Raw genomic sequence first — 24699 nt, forward strand, 5'->3', positions numbered from 1 at the left:
TTCAAGTACAAGATTCAAGAGAGACATAGAAAGGTAAATGATTTGTTAATAGGGGCAAAATGTTTACATCCCTACAAGGGAAGATGACACTTGCAACTCTTGAGAACTATATTGTTATTACCATGTTGAAAGAGTATACATAAAGGGGGTGGATGTAAGTTGACTTTGATGTAATGATAAAAAAAAAATTAATCAAGTGGGTTAAATGGATCCAAGTAAGTGGATTAGTCTGAGCTAAGAAAATGTACTGAGAAAGGAGGAGGCAGACAAGGGTAAATTACATTACAGGAAAAGACACAAAAACCTATTAGAGCAGAGGTAAAGAAGGGAGGAGGATGAGCATTGTTGGAACCTTATTCTCATCAGATTTGGCTCAAGAAGGGAATAACATAATCAGTTAGGTATAGAAATATAACTTGTACTATAGGTAGTAGGAGGGGAAAGGGAAAAGAAAAGGGAGGGGGGATAGAAGGGAGGGAAGAAGCAATAAGGGTAAAGGGGAAGAAAAGGGAAAGTGATAATAGAAGGGAGGTGGGACCCAAGGAGGCGCTGGTTAAAAGCAAAACACTAGTGGGGGGGCAAGAAGAAAGGAGAAAGAAAAGCATAAACAGGGGGAAAAAAAGGATGGAGAAAAAGACACAGATAGTAATCACAACTGTAAATGTAAATGGGATGAACTCTCCCATAAAACAGAAACATATAGCAGATTGGATTAAAAACTATAATCCTACAATATGTTGTTTACAGGAAACACATTTGAAAAAGAGTGACGCATACAGTGTAAAGGTAAAAGGCTGGAGCAAAATATATTATGCTTCAGCTGAAGTAAAAAAAGCAAAGGTAGCAATCCTGATCTCAGACAAAGCAAAAGCAAAAATATATCTTATCAGAAGAGATAAGGAAGGAAACTACATCCTGCTAAAAGTTACCATAGACAATGAAGTAATATCGTTACTAAATATACATGCACCAAATGGTATAGCATCCAAATTCTTAGTGGAAAAGTTCAGGGAGTTAAGAAATAGACAGCAAAGCTATATTAGTGGGGGACCTCAATCTCCCCCTCTCTGAGCTAGATAAATCTAACCACAAAATAAACAAGAAAGAAGTTAAAGAGGTGAATAGAACATTAGAAAAGTTAGGTATAATAGACCTGTGGAGAAAACTGAATGGGGACAGAAAGGAATATGCCTTCTTTTCAGATCATGATGCAATAAAAATTATATGTAACAAAGGGCCATGGAAAGATAGACTAAAAAATAATTGGAAACTAAATAATCTAATCCTAAAGAATGATTGGGTCAAAGAACAAATCATAGAAACAATCAATAATTTCATTCAAGAGAATGACAATAATGAGACAACATACCAAAACTTATGGGATGCAGCAAAAGCAGTTCTTAGGGGAAGTTTTATATCTCTAAATGCTTACATAAATAAAATAGAAAAAGAGGAGATCAATGAGTTGGGCACACAACTAAAAAAACTAGAAAAAGAACAAATTAAAAATCCTCAATTAAACACCAAATTAGAAATATTGAAAACTGAAGGAAAAATTAATAAAATTGAAATTAAGAAAACTATTGAACTAATAAATAAAACTAAGAGCTGGTTTTATGAAAAAACCAATAAAATAGATAAACCTTTCATTAATCTAATTAAAAAAAAGAAAGAAGAAAACCAAATTACTAGTATCAAGAATGAAAAGGGTGAAACTACCACCAAGGAAGAGGAAATTAAAACAACAATTAGGAATTATTTTGCCCAACTATATGCCAACAAATTTGACAATCTTAGTGAAATGGATATATATTTACAAAAATATAAATTTCCCAGATTAACAGAAGAGGAAGTAAAATACTTAAATAACTCCATCTCAGAAAAAGAAATTGAACAAGTCATTGATGATCTACCTAGGAAAAACTCTCCAGGGCGAGATAGATTTACATGCGAATTCTATCAAACATTTAAAGAACAATTAATTCCAATTCTATATGAACTACTTGGTAAAATAGGTAAAGAAGGAATCTTACCAAATTCTTTTTATGATACAAATATGATGCTGATACCTAAACCAGGAAGAGTCAAACAGAGAAAGAAAATTATAGACCAATTTCTCTAATGAATATAGATGCAAAAATTTTAAACAAAATATTAGCAAATAGAGTACAGCAACTTATCACACAAATAATACACTATGACCAGGTAGGATTTATACCAGGAATGCAGGGCTGGTTCAATATAAGGAAAACTATCAGCATAATCCATCATATCTACACCAAAACTAACAGAAACCACATGATCATCTCAATAGATGCAGAAAAAGCTTTTGACAAAATACAACACCCATTCCTATTAAAAACACTAGAGAGCATAGGTATAAATGGAGCCTTCCTTAAAATGATAAATAGCATCTATCTAAAACCTTCAGCAAGCATAATATGTAATGGGGACAAGCTAGAAGCATTTCCAATAAGATTCGGGGTGAAACAAGGATGTCCATTATCACCACTGTTGTTCAACATCGTATTGGAAACGTTAGCTTTAGCAACAAGAGAACAAAAAGACATTGAAGGCATTAGAATAGGCAAAGAAGAAACAAAGCTATCACTCTTTGGGGATGACATGATTTTATATTTAGAGAATCCCAGAGAATCAAGTAAAAAGCTACTTGAAATAATAAACAACTTTAGCAAAGTTGCAGGTTATAAAATAAACCCACATAAATCATTGGCATTTCTATTTATTACCAACAAAGCCCAACAGCAAGAGATAGAAAGAGAAATTCCATTTAAACTTACTGCAGACATTATAAAATATTTAGGAGTCTACCTCCTGAAACAAACCCAGGAACTCTATGAACACAATTACAAAACACTTTTCATGCAAATAAAATCAGATCTAAATACTTGGAAAAACATCAGTTGCTCATGGGTAGGCCGAACTAATATAATAAAAATGACAATTCTACCTAAGCTAATTTACTTATTCAGTGCCATACCAATCAAACTACAAAAAAATTATTTTATAGAGTTAGAAAAAATAATAAGAAGATTCATTTGGAAGAACAAAAGGTCCAGAATATCAAGAGAACTAATGAAAAGAAATGCAGGGGAAGGTGGCCTAGCAATTCCAGATCTTAAATTGTATTATAAAGCAGCAATCATCAAAACTGCTTGGTACCAGCTAAGAAATAGAGTGGTGGATCAGTGGAATAGGTTAAGTATGCAAGACACAGTAGTCAATGACTATAGTAATCTATTATTTGATAAACCCAAAGACCCCAGCTTCTGGAATAAGAACCCACTCTTTGGAAAAAAACTGCTGTGAAAACTGGAAAAGAGTATGGCAGAAACTAGGCATAGACCAAAATATCACATCATATACCAGAATAAAGTCAAAATGGGTACATGATTTAGATATAAAGGCTGATACTATAAGCAAACTGAGAGAGCAAGGAATAGTTTACCTGTCAGATCTATGGAGAACAGAAGAATTCATGACCAAACAGGAGATAGAGAACATTACAAAAAGCAAAATAGATAATTTTGATTACATTAAATTGAAAAGTTTTTGCACAAACAAAGCCAATGCAACTAAGATTAGAAGGAAGGTAGAAAATTGGGAAAGAATTTTTACAACCAGTCTCTCTGATTAGGGCCTCATTTCTAAAATATATAGAGAATTAAGTCAAATTTATAAGAATACATGTCATTCCCCAATTGATAAATGGTCAAAGGTTATGAACAGACAGTTCTCAGATGAAGAAATTAAAGTCATCTATAGTCATATGAAAAAAAATGCTCTAAATCACTATTGATTAGAGAAATGCAAATCAAAACAACTCTGAGGTACCACATCACACCTATCAGAATGGCCAACATGACAAAACAGGAAAATGATAAATGTTGGAGAGGATGTGGTAAAATTGGTACACTAATGCATTGTTGGTGGAGTTGTGAAATGATCCAACCATTTTGGAGAGCAATTTGGAACTATGCCCAAAGGGCTATAAAAATGGGCATGCCCTTTGACCCAGCAATAGCACTTCTAGGGCTGTATCCCAAAGAGATCACACAAATGGGAAAAGTACATACATGGGCAAAAATATTCATGGCAGCTCTTTCTGTGGTGGCAAAGAATTGGAAATTGAGAGGATGCCCATCAATTGCGGAATGGCTGAACAAGTTGTGGTATATGAATGTGATGGAATACTATGTTACTATAAGAAATGATGAACAGGCTGACTTCAGAAAAACCTGGAAAGACTTGTATGGTCTGATGCTGAGTGAAGTGAGCAGAACCAAGAGAATGTTGTACACAATAACAGCCGCATTGTGTGATGACTAATATTGATAAACTTAACCCTTCCTGGCAATACAAGGATCTAAGACATCTCCAGAGGCCTTGTGATGGAAAATGCTATCCACACTCAAACATAGAACTATGGATGCCGAATTGTTATTTTTTTTTCTCTTCTGTTGAGTTTTGTTTCCTCTTTCTGATGGTTCCTCCTATTGGTTTTAATTTCTACTTACAAAATTACTAATGTGAAAATATGTTTAATATGAATGTAAATGTATATCCTATATCAGATTGTGCACCATCTTGGGGAGGGTGGTGGGGCAGAAGGGGGAGAAAAATTTTAAACTCAAAAGCATATGGAAATGATTATTGATCAATCAAAATAAATTAATAAAAAATTAAAAAAATAAATAGCTAACAATAGTAATGATGATGATGAAGATGATGATGAATTATATAGCACTTTCAGCAGTGATTATTTTTTTTTAAATATACCAAGATAATAGTAGGTGGGCCTGAAATAAAAGATATCTTCTATGTGAAGTATGCACTAGCCTTCTGGGTGGGCCAGTGTTCAAGTCTTTGGTTATAGACTAATACCTAGCACTAAGATGACAACTCTCTAGGGATTTTATTGTTATGCTGGATTGAGACATTGTTACTTCCCTTAGATAATTTACTGTAATGGGTAAACACAGGTAGAGTTTCTACATATGCCAATAATCAGGGGTTGAGAAAACCCTCATATCTGGTTCCTTAAGCAGCTACATGGCATGATGGATAGAGTACTGTGTCTGGAGTCAGGGAGACCTGAGTTCATCCAGCCTTGGATGTTAATTACTTGTGTGATCCTGGACAGGTCACTTAATCTCTGCCTGCCTCAATTTTCTCAGCTGTAAAATAAGGGTAACAGTAGCACTTACATCTCAGGGTTGTTGTGAAGGTCAAATAAGATAATATTTGTAAAGTGCTTAGCATAGTGTTTGGTACATAGAAGGCACTTAAAATGTTTGTTTTCTTTCTCTTTCCTTCCTTTTCTCCCTCCCTCCCTCCCTCTTCTTCCCTTCCTTCCTCCCTTTCTTCCTCCCTTCCTTCCTTCCTCCCTTCCTTCCTCCCTTCCTCCCTTCCTCCCTCCCTTCCTTCCTTCCTTCCTTCCTTCCTTCCTTCCTTCCTTCCTTCCTTCCGTCCTTCCTTCCTTCTTTCCAACCATCCCTTATCTACCAGCTCTAATGATGGCAAAAGGAGGAGGAGGCTCCGGGCAGGAGTTTAATGTCAGAAGTGACCTTCATATATCTGGGTGTTCAGTGGTAATAGAAGGCTACATTGGCATTTTTCATTGTGGTGATAAAGGACAGAGTAGGTAGAGATTCTGGATCATATCCTTAAAAGGCGTTGAGATGCTATCTAGTCTAACCTGTTAGTTTTTTAAAAAAAATTAAATTAAACTAAATTTTATCTTTTCTAAAAAGACTAGAAATCTGCTTATCTCACCAAGACTAGAAGTATAGAGACCAGTGGACCATTTGCCCCTCCATAGGAAGTCTGGTGGCCTCCCACTCACCACACTGGTGTTATATTGAATGCAGACCCCTGTTTGGCTTAGTCTACTACAGCTTACACAACACTCAGGCCAATACCCTAATTTTTATATTGGGAACTGAAGGACAAAGAGGTTAAACGACTTGCCTAAAGTCATACAACTAGTAAGTTTCAGAGACAGGAAGTGAATTCAGATCTTCTGATTCCAGAGCTCCTACTCTTTCCATGGTACCCCTGGGCCATTAGATTGGTTAGCGGGACCTCAAACTCAGATCATCTTTCATTCCCTGACTTCTGGTTGGGTGGCCAGCTCTACAGCAGTCAAGTAATAGATTTTCCTATGTTCTGTGTGATGACCCATGGTTTCCTGCCAGAAAACTATTTATACATTGGCCCTTGCTACACATGGTGCTAATGATATTATAGTTCACACCAACAGAGAGGGAAGGGCCATTTCATCACAGCTTGCCAAATTCTTTTCAGAGTCTGAATAAATTAAAATTAAGGCAACACATTGTGTCAGTAAGCTGAGAGTCCCCAGGTTTCATCTGAATAAGCATTTCTAAAGAGCAGTTTCTGTCAAATTGTCAAGATTAAGATAAAGTAGCCAAGCCTAGTATTATGGTTAACTGTTGGATGCTGATCATTCTTACATATGATTATGTTCTAAACTCCCACAAAATAGTTGATGAGTGGGAAATGATACTTCCTAGAGCTTTCAAAAGTATTTCACATACAAGAACAAAACACTATAGATTTGGAGCTGGTAAGTGCCTTAGAGGTCATTTTTCAAACCCTTTTATTTTATGGATGAGGAAACAAAGGAGCAAGTTGATGACATGACTTGTCTAGGGTCATACAGCTAGATAATGTCTTAGGCAGGCTTCAAACCTGGATCTTCTTGATTCTAAATCCACCACAGCTGTGGGGTCAAACTCAGAAATGGGAACCACTAAAGAATACTGCTGAGCCACCTATTGACTTAGAAATCCATACATTAACATTATCTACATCAGACCTGTACAACCAACAACCCATGGGCTGTTTTACGGCACACCAAAGATTTCAGGCGGCCCATGAAAAATGTAGAGGAAAGCAAAACCTGTGGGCCACAGGTTATGCAGGCCTGATCTATATTCTTTTGTATTTTTGTTTGTTTTATTAAATATTTCCCAATTACATTTTAATTTTGTTCTCACAGAAGTGGGGCTGCTGCTAGTGTTCATCACCTTTACACTTCACATTAATGCCTCATATCTGCTGCTTTGTTATTTGTTACTCTTCTTTCATTTTTTTCAAAGAGTACCAATAATATTATAGAGTCATCAGCCTCACTCTCTCTTCCATAATCAATTGAAATCCAATGGCAAGACAAAAGTCAAGATAACTGGCAATGGCCCAGCATGCAGTAGATGACCTTGGTGTCTTTGATGTCTGACCAGGCTCTAAGTGTTCTACAGTGTCTGCTTTAGCCACCTTTGTGGTCATTGGAATGAATTGTTTTCATCTGCCCATCTTCACATGCTTGGGTTAGACCTCTCCCTAACTCATTGATGGGTTTGAGGCCTGTTGGTTACTTGCAACCTTGTTTAGCTCATCACCAAGACAGTTTTACTTGTTGCTGCTGTGTATGTTAACGGCTTCTTAGAGTCACAGGTGTGAGTCAGGTGCCAGGTGGACACCAAAGGTGGATGAGCAGCCCTGAAAAGGGCTCAGCAAGCCCTCACACCAGAGGTGCTGGTCCTCTCTGAATACCCTATGCACCCCATCAAAGCAGAAATCATCATTTTATTGCAATTCCAACCCACCCCTCTTCAAAGTTCTCTATTAAGGTTGACGCAAGCATTGCCAGAACTAGCTCAGCATTTGAGAGACTCTGAAGGAAAGTGTGGGAGAAAAGAGGTATTAGACTGACTACACCAACTAAAGGTCTACAGAGCAGTTGTTTTGACCTTGTTGTATGCCTTTGAAACCTGGACAGTATACCAATGCTATGTCAGCAAACTGAATTGCTCCCATTTGAATTGTCTTAGGAAGATTCCAAAGATCACCTGGAAGGATAAGATACCAGACACCAAGGTCCTTTCTCAAACCAAATTGCCAAACATTCAAACTCTACTGCAGAGAACACAACTTAGATTAGTTGGCCATGTTGTTCTAATGCCAAATGTACACTTGCTAAAAAGACCATTTTATAAAGAACTCATACAGAGTAAATGCTCACATGCTGGTCAGAAAAAGTGATACAAGAACACCCTCAAAGTCTCTCTTGAGAACTTTGGAATTGATTGTGTGATGTGAGAGATACTGGCAAATGTCCTCCCAGTATGGTGTGCCCTCATCAGAGAAGGTGGTTTGCTATGAGCAAAGCAGAATTGAAGTGGCTCAAAAGAAATGTGAGATGAGAAAATTTAGAGAATCCACCCCAAATGTTTACATGGAATATTTGTGCCTGACCTGTGGTAGAGCATTCTGAACTCCTATTGGTCTGATCAGCCATAGTTAGGCACACTGTAACTTGACTCTAACATAGTATTGTCATTTTGGTCCCTTTGGAGAACAAAGAACAGCAACCATCAATATTGAGGGAATCACCATCCTTCCAGTCACTTGGGTTCCTGCAACCTCTTTGTCATCTTCAACTCCTCATTTTCCTTCACTTTTCTCTCCTATTCCCCATCAATTGCCAAATTTTGTCACTTCTAAATCCACATTTCTTAATCTGCCTCTGTTCTCTCTATTCAAACATTCACCAGTCTAATTCAGACTCTTTTCAGCCTCTCTCTTGAGCCATAACAGTAATCTCTAAATTCTCAATAACTCTTTTCTCAATTCTCTCCCCTTACCAATCCTTCCACTATAGTTGTCAAGTGGATTTCCTGAAACACAGGCTTGACCATGTCATTTTGCCACTCAATAAACTCTAGTGGCTTCCTATTATTTCCAAAATTAAATATTGCTTAATCTTTTTTCTTTTTAAAAAATATTTTCATGTAAGTTTTTGAGTCTACATAATTATAATGTGGTGGTTCATGAATATAACTTGCAAATATACATATATTAAAGAAGATACTCAATTTTTCCTTCAATAAATTGAGCATCAAAAAAGTAAATCATTTAATTTTAATTAAAGCTCATCTAGTCTTGTTCTTTTTTCAAATGAAGAAATTGATTCCCAAAGAAGTAGACTTTTCTGAGACCACAGAGGAAATCACTCCCAGAACTAGAGCAAAAACTCAGATTCTTGACTCCCAATGCAGCCCTTTTTCAAAACGACATTTCTCCATTTATTTATTAAGTATTTTGTTACTTCTGTATTTATTATGTATGTATATATGGTGAGGTATTGTGGTAAATGTTTAACATCTAAATCTCAAAAAAATAGAGCAGGAGATAGACTTTCAAGTTTAATCTGTATTACTAAATTTTTTACAATATTTTCTTAAGTGCTGATAATCAACAAAATAATAAATTCAACCCTGATTTGTAGCTGGTTTCCTGATTTCCAAGCTATAAGTGCTCACACTGAAAATTCAACAATTAGTTTACTCATCTTCTGAATCTTACTGTAGCACACCCCTGTATTTATGTATGTATGTATTTTGCCCTTGCTGCTTCTTTGAGCTTTTGGAGGTTTTCAACCTGAATTATCAATATAATTGTAAATTAAGTTACAAAGCCCATTAGTATGAAAGTCTCTCCTTATTGGTGGAGCAGAGTTAGAGAGAAATGGAGAAATATGAGTTCTGCCCTCTTCAGACTTTCTTTGTGTCTCTTTAGTCTCTTCTCAAAGTCTCTTCAAGTAACTTTGAGTTCTTCTGGGTGAAAGCTGCTGGAGGGAATATGACTCTGGGAAGAAGATGATTCAAGAGGATAAGGCAGTCTCCATCATATCCTTATCCCAAACTTGCTGCAACAGAGTCTTTGGGCAACTTCCCCCTGGGTTATACATAAGACTCTTTCTCTGGTTAAACTGAATTACCTCACTTACAGTGGGAGAGCTCATTAACTCTGTATTGTCAAGTGCACATTCTCCCATGTATACTTTCTCTAATTTCTGTTTTGCCATGTATTTGGATAAATGTGTTTCTTTGCTAATTGTTATGTGTATTCATTGTTGAACTGGTATTTGTTGGGAATGGAGTTGAGCCTAGGATATAAAGCTTGGGGTCCCTCTTTCTCCATTAATAAACAGAGATCAGAAGTTTAGCTTGAACTTGAAAATCACATTCCCTAGATTAACAATATTTAAGGTAGCCTATAGGTATAATTCTATTCTGGCACTCCTTCTCTCTAGGGAAAGCCAAGTGGCCAAGCTCCTGGCCCTAAATTCTTCCTTCCTTTCCTGGTAGAAATTAACTTCTCCCTTGGAGCAAGATAGAGGGAGGAGAGACTAGAGAAATCTATTCTGACTCTATTCAAGCTACGCAATGACACACACCTACTACATGTTGGAGGCAGCATCTAGCTACCTACTGTTTGTTTTTGTTTTTTGTTTTTGGTGGGGGGGTTGACATGGAGGAGGCAGAAACTAGAGATTACTTATGGAAAGGCTATGCAACAGTACAATTCACAGATAATTAATCATCATCATCACCACCATCATCTTCATCACTTATATGTGTGTAATATCTTACACTAAACAAATATCTGTTTACATGCTTGGTCTCATTGGATATTGCTAGGCAAGTAGGGCATGTATTTCTATCTCATTTTACTTTTGAGGTTTAAATCATTAGTTGTGAATAGAAAGAGAAATGCATTATAGGAGCCCTATTGTATTCTCAACTATTTTCCTACCCTTTTTTAGAATTACAGAATTTGAATGATGTAGACATTGAGGCTTAGAAGACACCATACAAAGCAGATTGTGACACTGATAATTTATTTTCTATGAATTACATTCAGTGAGAGACAGAATGACAAAAATGATAAAGGGTTAGCGTAAAAGTCAGAAAATCTTGGGCTTAAGTTCTGCCTCTGAAAATCTCTGTCACTAAACAAGCCTTCATTAATTATTTATTAGATCCTAGGCACTGTACATAGGATATAAATAAAAGTACATGTGTTATAATAGCTGTTTAACCATGATCAAGTCACTTAACCACTTTGATACCTTAGATCAATGACCTCTGAAGTTTGGAGGCTCCTGGGAGGATGTAGTATGGGGAGTGGTATGATGTGATTTCAAGAGGTGTATAAAAAACATATCAGGGTGAGAAAATAGGTTGAAGCCTACCCTCCTTGTAATAGCCAATTGTGAGGCTTATTTGCAAACTAATCATGCCCATCTTTCAACCATTATGCCCCCAAACTGCCAAATTTCTCCCTCCCACTGATAGACAAACTGCCAACCTCCCTTCTGTCTGCCTTTCACATCCTAACCATCACCTACCCTGCCCCATAACAGCAGATGCACAAATGCCATTTGAAAAATTTCCCCTTTCCATTATAGTCCCCTGGGCCTCCAGATCATCTTATGGCTACAGGTACCCTTCTGAGGGAAGGCTCTGAGCTTTGAGGCAGTGACCAAACTGTTTCTTCCTCTTACAGTTTTGGGTGGGAATGGAAGGAGTCACATAGGAGTGCATCACATAATTTGTACATATGTATGTATTGCAAGTTAAGACATCACCCTCCTGATGTCATTGGTACTCTTTGAGAACAAAGTACAAACAGCAATGACAACAACAATACGTATATATATATACATACACATATATGTATATGCATGTGTGTATATTAGTCCCACATTAGTTTAAATTTGATATTACAATGAAATTAGACACTCATAAGTCAGCCAACAATTAATGAAGAGATTTCCTTAGTCATAGCAGGTGAAGGATATTTAGCAAAGACAGGCTTGGAGGACACCTGAGTTGATTCAGATAAGTGAGTTTGCCTATTTTACTCATCATGACCCACCAGCCAAACATCATAGCACACTTGGACCTCCTCACAACTGCTTTCTACTTAGACTATAGTTAACAGTCTAAACCCTTAGTCTATCAGACCAATCAAGTCTTAAGGAATGTCTCATAGCTTTTAAGAAAACACTAAGTTAACTCATTAAAACATGCAATTCTTCTTTTAAGAACTCTGTTTATATTGCTAGGTTCTCCTAGTAGCCCTCTCCTTCCTCTTGCCAGAGAGATATCCCATATAAAATAGTATTTTTTTAAAAGATGGAAAAATGGGCATCACTGATCAATACTTGTTGATTGACTGGTAGAAAGAAAAGAGCATTGGGTGGAATGACGTGGATTCTAGTTCCTGTAATGTCACCAATTGAGTATTCTCAGCAGGTCATTTCATCTCTGTGAATCTCAGTTTCCTTATCTTAAAGTAAGGGGGCTGGATAACATGACCATTAAGGTCTCTTCCAACTCTATGAATGTTGTACCGCTTTGGGAATACAACAGTCAACAAGGAGAAAATGGATATTGTTTTCAAGTACAGCCCCTAAACTCCTTCAGATTGTCAAGCTTAAAACAAAGGAGTAGGGCCATGAATTTGAATGAAGACTTGGAAGTGAAAGAAATGTGTCAAAATGTATTGTTCCACTAAATCCTTTGCTAAAGGTGTAAATTGTGAATTTGACACAACTGCCATTCTGAGCTACTCTGTCTAATAATGAGTTGAAACAGAAAAAAAATTGTACCAGAAGGCAAGAAAACAGATGGGCCATCAACTCCTAGATTTGGGAGCCCACTGAATGATTTGCTAAGACAAGACATTTTTGTCCTGCTATCAACTGCAAAACTGGAGGAGAAATGTTCAGGAAGTTGTCAGCCAGCAATAGATTATGGGACTTTTTCACAAACTAAAGTGTATTGAACAGTTCTTATATATCTTCATAGATAATTATATGAAACAATACTTCTCTGGAGAAAACATGCAAAATAACTTTTGTTTATCTCATAGTGATCATTTACTCTACCTGACATAGATATTGGTGGTTTATAATAACTTAACAAACTTTTCATGCATATAGCGGATATTAGGACTCATAGACCTGTAACTAGCAGCCAAAATCTGAAGGCAAGAGGGAAGGCTTTGCAACTGAAAATTTAAGCAAAGCAGAAAGAATGCTAGATTGAGAGTCTGAAAACCTGGCCTGAGTGCTATTCTCACTCTAGGTAGCCCTCAATAGCTTTTTTTTTTTTTTTAAACCTTTGAATAGTCATTTATCCTTCCATTTAGCCTTTGCCTCACCATCTGGAAAATGGGGTTTCCTGGCCTGGATGAACTATCTGCAAGGTACCTGGAAGATTAAAAAATGCAATAATTCTATTTTTCTGTATTAGAAAAAAGCTATTTTGCTGTGCAGCATAGAAGATCAGTAGAATTCAACAGATATGAAAAATAAACTTTGAAATACTCCATTATTACAACTATCAATTGACCAAGAATAAAGAAAAAATTTTATGCAATAAAAAATTGAGAGTTTCCTATGCCCAGTTACAGTAGAAATTAACTGAAAAATAAAGTTCAGTTATATCTTGGTCCTTTTGCATGTGCACTCACACATACACATATATTCCTGTCTTGTTCAAAAATTATCATCATCAGTCCCCTGGAAGTCATAGTTGAATTTTTCATTGATCATGGTTCACAAGTCTTTCAAAGTTGATTTTCTTTATACTGTGTTTATATATGTATATATAAACACAACATATATTGTTCACCTCATTGTGCTAACTTCATTTTGCATCAGTTCATATAGGTTTTGCCATTTTTCTCTGTGTAATGATGACTATTCCAGAGCAAGGCCTAATTATCCTCCGCAGGTGGTTGGTCTTGAGGGATTGATGGTTTTATCTATCTATCTATTATATAATGCTAATGGCTTGAGTCTCTGTTCTGGTGTGTTTCTCCACCCCAACCCCACTGCGAGCTTCTAGTGATTAATGGTCTTTTTAACCAATTAAGATTCTTTTGCTTTTACAAGGTGATATTTAATTTGAAGGCAATTTTATTTATTTTATTTTATTTTTATTACATTAATACATATTTATGAAGGTAAAGACGTACAAACAGTTCCTCCCAACAATGTGAACCTAAATAACCCCATACCACCTCAATCCTTGAAGACAGTAGACTCAGAAAAACAGTTTCTATATATGATAGGGGTTTGGCTGCCAAACCCAAATAGACACACAAACACACACTAATACACTAAAAGAAACACATGCACACACATGTATATGCATATATGTGTATATATGTGTATATATACATATACATATATGCATATATACATATACATATACATACATACACATACATACATACACACACACACACACACACACACACACACACACACACATATATATATATATATATAATTAGTACCACCAATTTCACATCCAAAAGTGGCATAGCCATTGGGTGAGTCTACATCTCAGGCAACACTGGGCTGGGTCCAGTAGGTCATTGCTCAGACTCAGTTCTGGACTTACTGGCTGTAAAACTCTGTGTGGATTCTGATTCCATACTTCTTGGTGGCTCCGTTTCCTGATCTGCATGAGTTCACAAGGTCTTAGGCAAAGAACAGTTGCTCCATATTCATAAGCCATATGTTGGTCTCAGATGTAAAAGGGCCTGGAGCCTCTCTCCTTACACCCTTTTTCACTGGTATAAAGCCAAAAACAAAAAAGATTGACCAAAGATAAGGCCTGGAATAACTAGTGCCTTTTTAATACACCCTTATTCTGGCTAGAAAGCCAACCAAAAAGGTTCTTCTTCATTATATGTCCAGCAGAATGGAAACAGTTAAGAAAATCTTTGAATGCTATCAAAAAGCAGGCAGTTCTATTATATATATTTGATGTAGTGGACTGTGCTAGTCTTCCTACTCCATTACTTCAGAAACCATCTACTTTACCAATTCTTATAATAATATTCCATTACATGAGTATAGCCTAATTTCTTTAGTCATTCCTCATGAAATGGTTTTAGCATTAGTATTTAATTCTTTAATACTACAAAAAGAATTGTTAAAAGTATTGCTATACACATGGATCCATTTCCTCTTTCTTTGACCTGTTTTGCATATATTAATAAGGAAAGTGAGGCAGAAAAAGATAAAATTACTTGCCCAGGGTCACACAACAACTAAATTCTAAAAATGAATTTGAACTAATCTTCTAGGATTCTAGTTCCAGCAATCTATCCCCTATAGGATTCTATTCTGTTTTGTCAGAGAGATAATTCATGGTTTTATTTTTTTAATGATATATCTTTTTTTTTGGTCAGATATCTTTTTCTTTTTTTTTAATTGGAAAAGGAGGTGTATTTTAATAGGCAAATAACATCTTATCATTGTTATGAAAATATTTTTCACATCATGGATCCACTGGCAGGATCTCATGAATTCTTAGGACCTTGTAGACCCCACTTTGAGAACTGCTGGTTTAGTCTATTCTCCACACAGTTGCCAGATTAAAGTCTAATCATGTCAAAGAAGCTTCAGTGACTCCTCATAAAGTACTCTACTTGGCATTTAAAGCCCATTATTCACAATTTTGCTTTGGCCTATCTTTCTAGACTAATGTCACACACTCTTCCTTTTCCTTTTTCTTTGTTGTTGTTTTTTTTATTAATTTGTTTATTTTTAGTTTTTCATATTCACTTCCACAAGGTTTTGAGTTCCAAATTTTCTCCTCATCTCGTCCCTCCCCCCATCCCAAGACAGTGTGCATTCTGAATACCCCTTCCCCTAATCTGCCCTCCCTTCTTCCCCTCCCCCTTCTCTTATCCCCATCCCCTTCTATTTTCCTGTAGGGCAAAATAGATTTCTATACCCCATTGCCTGTATATCTTATTTCCCAGTTGCATGTGAAAACAATTTTTAACATTTGTTTTTAAAACTTTGAGTTCCAAATTTTCTCCCTTCCTTCCTCCCCACCCACCCTCATTGAGGAGGCACACAACTTGATACAGGTTATACATGTATAATCATGTAAAACACTTCCATTGTAGTTATGTTGTGAAAAACTAATTATATTTACCTTCATCCTATCCCACCCCCCTCCATTTATTCCATTCTCTCTTTTAACCCTGTCCCTCCTCAGAAGTGTTTGCTTCTGATTACTCCCTCCCCCAATCTGCCCTCTCTTCTATCATCCCCTTGCTCTCTTATCCCCTTCCCCCCTATTTTCCTGTAGGGTAAGATAGATTTCTGTACTCAATTCAGTGTGTATGTTATTCCCTCCTTAAGCCAAATATAATGAGAATAAGATTCACTCATTCCCACTAAACTTCCCCCACTTCCCCTCCACAGTAAAAGTCTTTTCTTGTTTGTTTTATGTGAGATAATTTACCTCATTGTACCTCTCCTTTTCTCCTTCTCCCAGTATAATCCTCTCACCCCTCAATTTTATTCTCCAGATATCACCCATTCATCTTCAACTCACCCAGTGCCATTCTATGTATGTATGTATGTATGTATGTATGTATGTATGTATCTGTCTATCCATCTATCTATCTATCTATCTATCTATCTATCTATCTATCTATCTGTCTGTCTGTCTGTCTGTCTGTCTGTCTGTCTATCTATCTATACGTATAATTTTTCCGTCCAAATACCCTAATACTGACAAAAGTCTCAAGAGTTACAAATATCATCTTTCCATGTAGGAATGTAAGCAGTTCAACCTTAGTAAGTCCCTTATGATTTCTCTTTACTATTTACCTCTTCATGCTTCTCTTGAGTCTTGTATTTGAAAGTCAATTTTTCTACTCAGCTCTGGTCTTTTCATCAAGAATGCTTGGAAGTCCTCTATTTCACTGAATGTCCATTTTCCCCTTGAAGGATCATACTCAGTTTTGCTACGTAGGTGATTCTTGGCTTTGATCCTATCTCCTTTGCCTTCTAGAATATCATATTCCCAGCCCTGCGGTCCCTTAATGTAGAAGTTGCTAAATCTTGTGTTATACTAATTGTGATTGCACAATACTTGAATTGTTTCTTTCTGGCTGCTTGCAGTGTTTTCTCCTTGACCTAGGAACTCTGGAATTGGGCTACAATATTCCTAGGCATTTTCCTTTGGGGATCTCATTCAGGAGGTGATTGGTGGATTCTTTCCATTTCTATTTTACCCTCTGGTTCTGGAATATCAGGGCAATTTTGCTTGATAATTTCTTGAAAGATGATGTCTAGGCTCTTTTTTTGATCATGGCTTTCAGATAGTCCAGTAATTTTTAAATCATCTCTTCTGGATCTATTTTGCAGGTCAGTTGTTTTTCCAATGAGATATTTCACATTGTCTTCTATTTTTTCATTCTTCTTTTTTTTTTTACTTGTCTTGATTTCTTACAAAATTAGTAACTCCCAATTGCTCCATTCTAATTTTATGGAAGTATTTTCTTCAGTGAGCTTTTGGACTTCCTTTTCCATTTGACCAATTCTGCTTTTGAAAGCATTCTTCTCTTCATTGTCTTTTTGTACCTGTTTTGCCATTTGGGTTAAGCTATTGTTTAAGGTGCTACTTTCTTCAGTATTTTTTTGGGTCTACTTTAGCAAGCTATTGAATTGTTTTTCATGGTTTTATTGCATCACTCTCATTTCTCTTCCAAGTTTTTCCTCTACTTCTCTGACTTGCTTCTCAAAATCCTTTCTGAGCTTTTCCATGGCCTGGGACTGATTCATATTTTTCTTGAAGGCTTTGGATGTAGGAACTTTGACTTTGTTGACTTCTCCTGGTTGTATGCTTTGATCTTTGTCACCAAAGAATGATTCTATGATCTGACTTTTTTTTGCAAGGTTTGATCATGTTCCCAGTCAATTACTTGAGTTTTAAACTCTTTGTTAAGGTAGGGATCTGCTTCCAGTGTGGAGAATGTATTGTCCCTTGGGACAGTAGGGGTTTTGTGCAGCTGTTTTCAGAGTTACTTCTAGGGACTTGTAAATTTTCATTTCTTCCAAGGTGGTATGATCAAGGGTGAGGTGTTTACTTCTTTCCTGGCCTATGATCTGCTCTATGAGTGACTACAAGCACTATTTTCTGCCTTGGAACTGTGAGAGGGATTCCTTCTCCACAGCTACTATAAGCTCCACCATGCCAGCACTCTTCCTCACCTCAGGACCACCACCCAGAACTGTGACCCAGATACAAGTACAGGAAAAGCAAGAGATTCCTGCAATCCCTCTTTGATCAGTCACTTGATTCCCCTCAATCTGTGGGTTGAGAGTTCCGGAAGTACTCATCATCCCAGGGCCTTGCCAGGAGTGGGACTGTGACTGAGCTTCTCTCTAACGGTGGTCACCTACCTTTCCCACTGACTTTCTAAGTTGTCTTTGGTGTTTGTGGGTTGAGAAGTCTGGAAACTGCCACAGCTGCCCATGATTCAGTCCCCTGAAGCCTGCTCCAGGTTCACTGAGGCCTGGTCTTTGCCTGCATGGCCCTCCCTGAACTGTGCTCCTCTCCCAGCCTAGTGCAATAGACCTTTCCAATCAACCACCCAAGTTGTCTTGGGCTAGAAATTTGTTTCACTCTGTCTTTTTGTGGGTCCTGCTGCCCTAGCATTTGTTTAGAGCCATTTTATAGGTATTTGGAGGGGTTTGGGGGAGAACTCAAACAAGTCACGGCTTTTGCTCTGCCATCTTGGCTCCCTGTCCCCCATATATCTTTTTCTAAACTCTTGGTGGCTAGCAAGTCTTATGTGATCCCGATTATAGCCACTTGGTTCTCCTATTTTCTTTTACAGGTACTTGTAATATTTTTTCATTGATCTGAAATGGCTAACATTCCAGGAAGGTTTCATTTTAAGATTTCTTTCAGGATGAGATTGATGAACTCTTTTGATGTTCACTTTGCCCTCTGTCTCTAAGAGATATGGACAATTGTTGATTTTTAAATCTTTTATTTTGTCATGATTTTCAGGTAGTCTTGTCTTAAATTCTCTCTCCTTGATCTATTTTCTAGGTGAGTTGTTTGTTTCATTTCTTTAAAAAAATTCTTTTGTAATATTTCTTGTTGTGTAATGAACCATTGCTTTCTATTTGTTGTTTTTATTGTTCAGTTGTTCAGTTTTGTCTGACTCTTTGTGACCCCATGGACCACACTGTCCATGGAATTTTCTTTGCAAAGATATTGGAGTGGCTTACTATTTCCTTCTCCAGTGGATTAAGGCATTCAGAGGTTAAGTAACTTGTCTAGGGTCACACAGCTAGTAAGTGTCTGAGGCCAGATTTGTACTCAGATCTTCCTAACTCCAAGCCTAATGCCCTATCTACTGAGTCACCTAGTTGTCTCCTTACTTTCTCTTTGGACTATTCTAATTTTCAGGATGTTCAATTCTTGTATAAGATTTACTACTATCTGTTCTGTTGTATTAATTCTTATTCTATTGTGTTAATCCTTTCCTCCCTAGATATCTAATTCTTTTGTTTAATTTCTTGCAGATACTGTTATATTCTTTGTGGCCAGAACATTTATTTTTCTCTGAGGATCTACCTAGATTTATAATGGAATTAATCTCTCCTCATGGTTTACCCCTTGGACTTCTCTCAGCCCAAGGCCTTTCTTCATTGTGTTCATCATTTTCTTCTGCTTACTGATATCTTTAGCTTCAGTTTCCAGATCAGGGGTTTGTGATTAGGCCTAAGTCTGATCTTGTCCTGCTGGCTAATGTGGATAGACCCTGATTAATACCCTGAGTTTAGTGGCTAAGACTTTTCCTTATCTTTGACAGTACTTGTCTGGCCTTGTCTACTTCTGTGGTTCTAATCTAGAAGGCCTACATGCTGGGTCAGATACAGACTAAACTGGTTCTGTTCTGGCCCTGTATCTACAGATAGAAGCCCTGGATCCCCTTTGCTGGGCACTATTCTATCACCATCTCCAAATATGGGATTGGGCTGATTTCTATTTCTCCTTCCACCTATTGTGCATCATTTATGTTCTCTCCTTCCACAAAATTATCGCAACCTTTTTTTGCAGGCCTGGAGAGGAGGGAAGAATTTGAAACTAATTATCTTTGGTTTATTTTATATTTATCTTTCTGGTGAATTTTTAGAGCTTTACCTGAGTTTCACTAGGTCCTAACATACTAGCATCTTTCAAAACAGATCTGTAACATTTCTGCAACTTACAGTCATACATGTTTGCATGGGGAATAGAGGGATTAAGTGACTTTTACGGGCTTATACATGTATGATGTTTCAGAGATCTTGAGAACATGCTGTTCATACTTCAATAACTATTGAAGTTAAAACTATTATATAGCAATGCTTTTCAGTTTAATAATAATAATAACAATAATAACATTTTTACATCATCTAATGTTTATAATACTTTTTATATGTTTAACTCATTTGATCCTCAAAACACTGTGAGGATCCTCTGTTAAAGGTACTATTATTATCCTCAATTTTATAGATGATAGAAAGTCGCAGAAAGGTAAACTGACTTGTACAAATTCACTCAGCTAGTAAGTGTCTGAGGCAGGATTTAAACTCAGTCTTTTTGGTTATAAATCTCACACTATCCATTGCACTACTGCCTTAGGTCAGTGCTTATAATCTAATTACTTGTTATATTTATGCAATGCTTTCTAATTGCACAGAGCTACCAGTACAATGGAAAGACCACTGCATTTGGAGATTACTGTCTGTCAATTACTATTTGAATAATTTGGGGCACATCAAAATGAAACTGTGTCTCACTTTCCTCATTTATGAATTGAAGAGTTTAAATTAGATCACCTTACCACCTCTCAAGTAATGTTCAACCCTATATCTGTGAATATATGATCCTCCATATATATATGTTCTTATTTGAATGTCACAAAATCTCATACAGTAGGCGGGGAAAATATAGATAGAGATGGGGATTGGGCCTGCTATTTCTTTGGCATAATGAGGTCCTTGTGAAGAACTTCTTCTTCTGATATATGTCAGTACAATTTCTGCCACTTATAGTCAGAAAATAGTTAAAGGAAAATGAAATTATATTCCCAAAATCACACAATCAGAATATGCCAGTGGTAGGACTTAATATAATATATGATTCAATAAGAAACAATATAACAAACATTTATTAAGAGCCTATTATGTGCTGGTCACTGTGCTATTCACTAAGAATACAAATAAGAAAAAGAAAGAGAGTCCTTGCCCTCAAGTGGTTTACAATCTAATAGGGGAAGACAATACACAAAAGGAATCTGGAAAGTGGGTACTGGGTACCTGACATGGGGTCACCATGTTCTATGGAGTGCAAAACAAGGAGAGCTGAAGATGTAAACCAGATAATTAGCTGAAAAGTCTAGATCTCTGCCCTATTGTTTTTGAGAGAAGTTTAGTGCTCTACCCTTCAGTTTTGTAATCAGAAGGGAGAGGAGGCAGAGCAATTTGGGAAGATGTTGAGTATCCACAGCTGAATTAAAAGCATGATGATGAAATTTCAGGTGAATAATAATCATAATAGCTAGACCCAGGTATTGACTACTACATCATGCTCCCTCTTAGGGGGAAAATCATCATTATCATCAAATCTAATAAGAATAACTTAAAGATAAATTATAAAATGCTTTGTTATATTAATGAGTTGAAGTCACTTGACCTAGGTAAACTACTTTCTCAGTTATTAAAAGAATTGGCAGATGGAATTCTTGAGACACTGGAAATGATTATCAAAAAATCATGGAAAAAAAAACAGAGATTCTATGGGAATGAAGAAAGGCAAATGTCCTGGTTTTTCAAGACCAGATGAGAATGGAGTTTGCAAAGTCTAGTTTGGTGAGCTTAACTTTGATGCTTGGCAAAAAAAATCTTGGACACAGTATTAAAGGGAAGGTTAGAGAAATCTAAAAAAAAGAAATGTTCTGAAAAAATCAAGGGAATTCTGTAAATATATTGTGCTTAAATTTTAGTGAAACATTTCACAAAATCTGTCATGTTACTTTTATTGAAAAACATATATGCTAAATGCAATTAGGTCTGTTCAGAATAGGCTGAAAGACTGAACTTAAAAAAAAAACCGTGATTAATGATTAAAGGTCATTTGGAAGGAAATCACTATTACAATATCCCAGGAATTTGCTCCTGGCACTGCACTGTCTAACAATTTTAGCCATGATTTAGTTGAACAGAGAAAAGGTCCACAGCAGCAGAGGATGGGTTTCAGAACCAGAAGCAAGGGAACCATGGTGTGGATGAATCAGAACTCCTCACTGTTCCTGATGGATGGAAAAAACCCCATTTACAAAGAGTAACAACTGCAGAGGACTGTTAGAAGAAAGCAATTTTGCAATTGTTTTTTCCTGAAATACAGAGAAGCCTACCTAAATGAATCTTTCCTTTTGGTGTAGAAAGCTTTGCAAGAACATCACATAAATGCAGCACTGGACCTAATTGAAGGTAGCATGATTGTTTGCACAACTAAGAAGACTTTTGATCCTTATAGCTTCATCAGGGTCAAGGACTTAATAAAGCTTTTAGCAAGAAGTGTTCCATTTGAGCAAGCAATACAAATTCTTGAGGATGACATTTCATGTAATATCATCAATATTGGTTCTTTAGTAAGAAACAGAGAGATTTGTAAAAAGAAAACAATGGCTTATTGGACCAAAAGGCATTGGAACTGTTAACAAACTGTTATATCATGGTTCAGGGGAATACTGTTTCAGCTCTTGAACCATTTAATGGCTTAAAAGAAGGTCAATTTATAAGAATATGAATCATTCCCAAATTGGTAAATGAATAGGCAGTTTTCAGATGAAGAAATTAAAGCTATCTATAATTACATAAAATGCTATAAATTGCTATTGATTAGAGAAATGCAAATCAAAAAAATTCTGAGGTACCACATCACACCTATCAGATTGGCTAACATGACAAAAGAGGAAAATTATAAATGCTGGAGAAGATGTGGGAAAATTAGAACACTAATGCATTGTTGGTGCAGTTGTGAACTGATCCAACCATTCTGGAGAACAATTTGGACTATAAAAATGTGCATACCCTTTGGCCCAACAGTAGCACTTCTAGGTTTGTATCCCAAAGAGATCATACACAAGGGAAAAGGACCCACATGCACAAAAATATCTATAGCGGCTCTTTTTGTGGTAGCAAAGAATTGGAAATTGAGGGAATGCCCATCAGTTGGGGAATGGCTGAACAAGTTGTGGTATATGTATGTAATAGAATACTATTGTGCTGTAAGAAATGATGAGCAGGCAGACTTCAGAAAAACCTAGAAAGACTTGAATGAATTGATGCTGAGTGAAGTGAGCAGAACCAGGAGAACATTGTACACACTAACAGCCATAATGTGTGATGGCTAACTTTGGTAAACTCATCTCTTCTTACCAATGCAAGAATCCAAGACAACTCCAAAGGACTCATGATGGAAAAAGCTATCTACATCCAGAGAAAGAACTATGGAGTCTGAATGCAATCAAAACATATTATTTGCTCCCTCTCTCTTTTTCTTTTTCTTTTGTTTGTTTCTTCTTTCTCATGGTTTCTCCCATTGATTCTAATTTGTCTTTACAACATGCCCAATGTGAAAATAGGTTCAATATGAAAATATATGTAGAGCCTATATCAAATTGCCTGCTGTCTTGGTGTGGGGGAGGGGAGAAATGGTGAAAAAATTTGAAACTAAATATCTTATGAAGTGAATGTTGAAAATTAAAGATAAACAAATTTTTAGAAGATCTTTTTTTAAAAAAGGTCAAAAATAGCTCTAGATACTATAAAAATATTCATTCAATCTATAACATCAAAACATTAATGATTAAATGAAAGGTCTCAGAAGATGTTGAATTAAGATCACAAAACTGGGAAAGATTTTTGCTGCAGTTCAAACACAAAAATTTGAATAAATACAAGGAATCAAAGGGAAAAAAAAACTATTAAGAATGAGTATACAACATTCTTGCCTCCACAGCCAGAAAGTCAGATTGATAAAGAATTGGCTAGTATTGAATACCTTTTGAAAGAAAGTCAGAAAAAGCAACAAAAATGGAGCAAATAGAAACTAAACAAGCTGAATCAGTCAGTAAGAGACAAGCAGAAAGAAACGAGGCTTTTATCCCACCTAAAGAAAAACCAGTTATGAAGCCTAAGAAAGTTTCTGTTGAAAAAATTTGATTTATCTGTTCTCAAAAAAAGTGAAGAAGCCAAAAAAAAGAAATTAGGAGTCCCTTACTACCAAGGAAGTAAAGCTAAGATGGAAGCCAATGAAAAGTGATGGAAGAAGAAAAAGTGAGAAGTTAAAAAAAATGACTTGAATTAGAAGAGGATTTGTGTTTTCTTTTGGAAAAGATTTTTAGGCCTTGACCTTTGTTTATGCATCAGAAAAGTGAGGCTGTGTAATGTGACACTTTTGATAATTTAAATGAATCTTGTTTCATAGAAAAAGGTTTTCTCCAAATACAAGCTGTTATTATCATTTACATATTTACTAACAAAATAAATTATGAACTAAAAAAGAAAAGCATGTTTTTAACTTATACAGATTAAGGCAGTTCTGTTCCAGGAAGGTTCAGATGAAAATGAGTTTCCATTCAGTTTTATATCAGGTAGAGCAAAAAACATCTGAAATGTGCTAACCTGTTTTGCTATCAAACTTGTCTTGTAAAAGTAAAGTAATTTGTTGTTACTCATTATTCCTAAAAACATATCTTGTACTAATGCTTAGCTTCAGTGGAAGATATGTTATATTTTCTGTGTATCTAAAACTCTTCTATTTTCCTTACCAAAAATACTACCAACTACATTTTTGGTATAACCATAGCGAATCATATTTTAAATTTGCTGTTTACATTGTTTAATTTCTTTGTTGACGTAATTGCTATCTTTTTACTCTTGCTCAGATACATTTTATAACCCAGCAGAAACAG

The 24699-nt window shown here is 36.2% G+C and overlaps 1 pseudogene; it reads left to right on the forward strand.

Annotated features, from left to right (window-relative positions):
• Nucleotides 1–24065, forward strand: part of LOC114053834 — a 119799-nt pseudogene extending 95734 nt beyond the window's left edge.
• The last annotated feature ends 634 nt before the right edge of the window (nt 24066–24699 follow it).

Source organism: Vombatus ursinus, unplaced genomic scaffold (assembly GCF_900497805.2).
Source record: "Vombatus ursinus unplaced genomic scaffold, bare-nosed wombat genome assembly UNPS02014812.1, whole genome shotgun sequence".
Classification (NCBI taxonomy): domain Eukaryota; kingdom Metazoa; phylum Chordata; class Mammalia; order Diprotodontia; family Vombatidae; genus Vombatus; species Vombatus ursinus.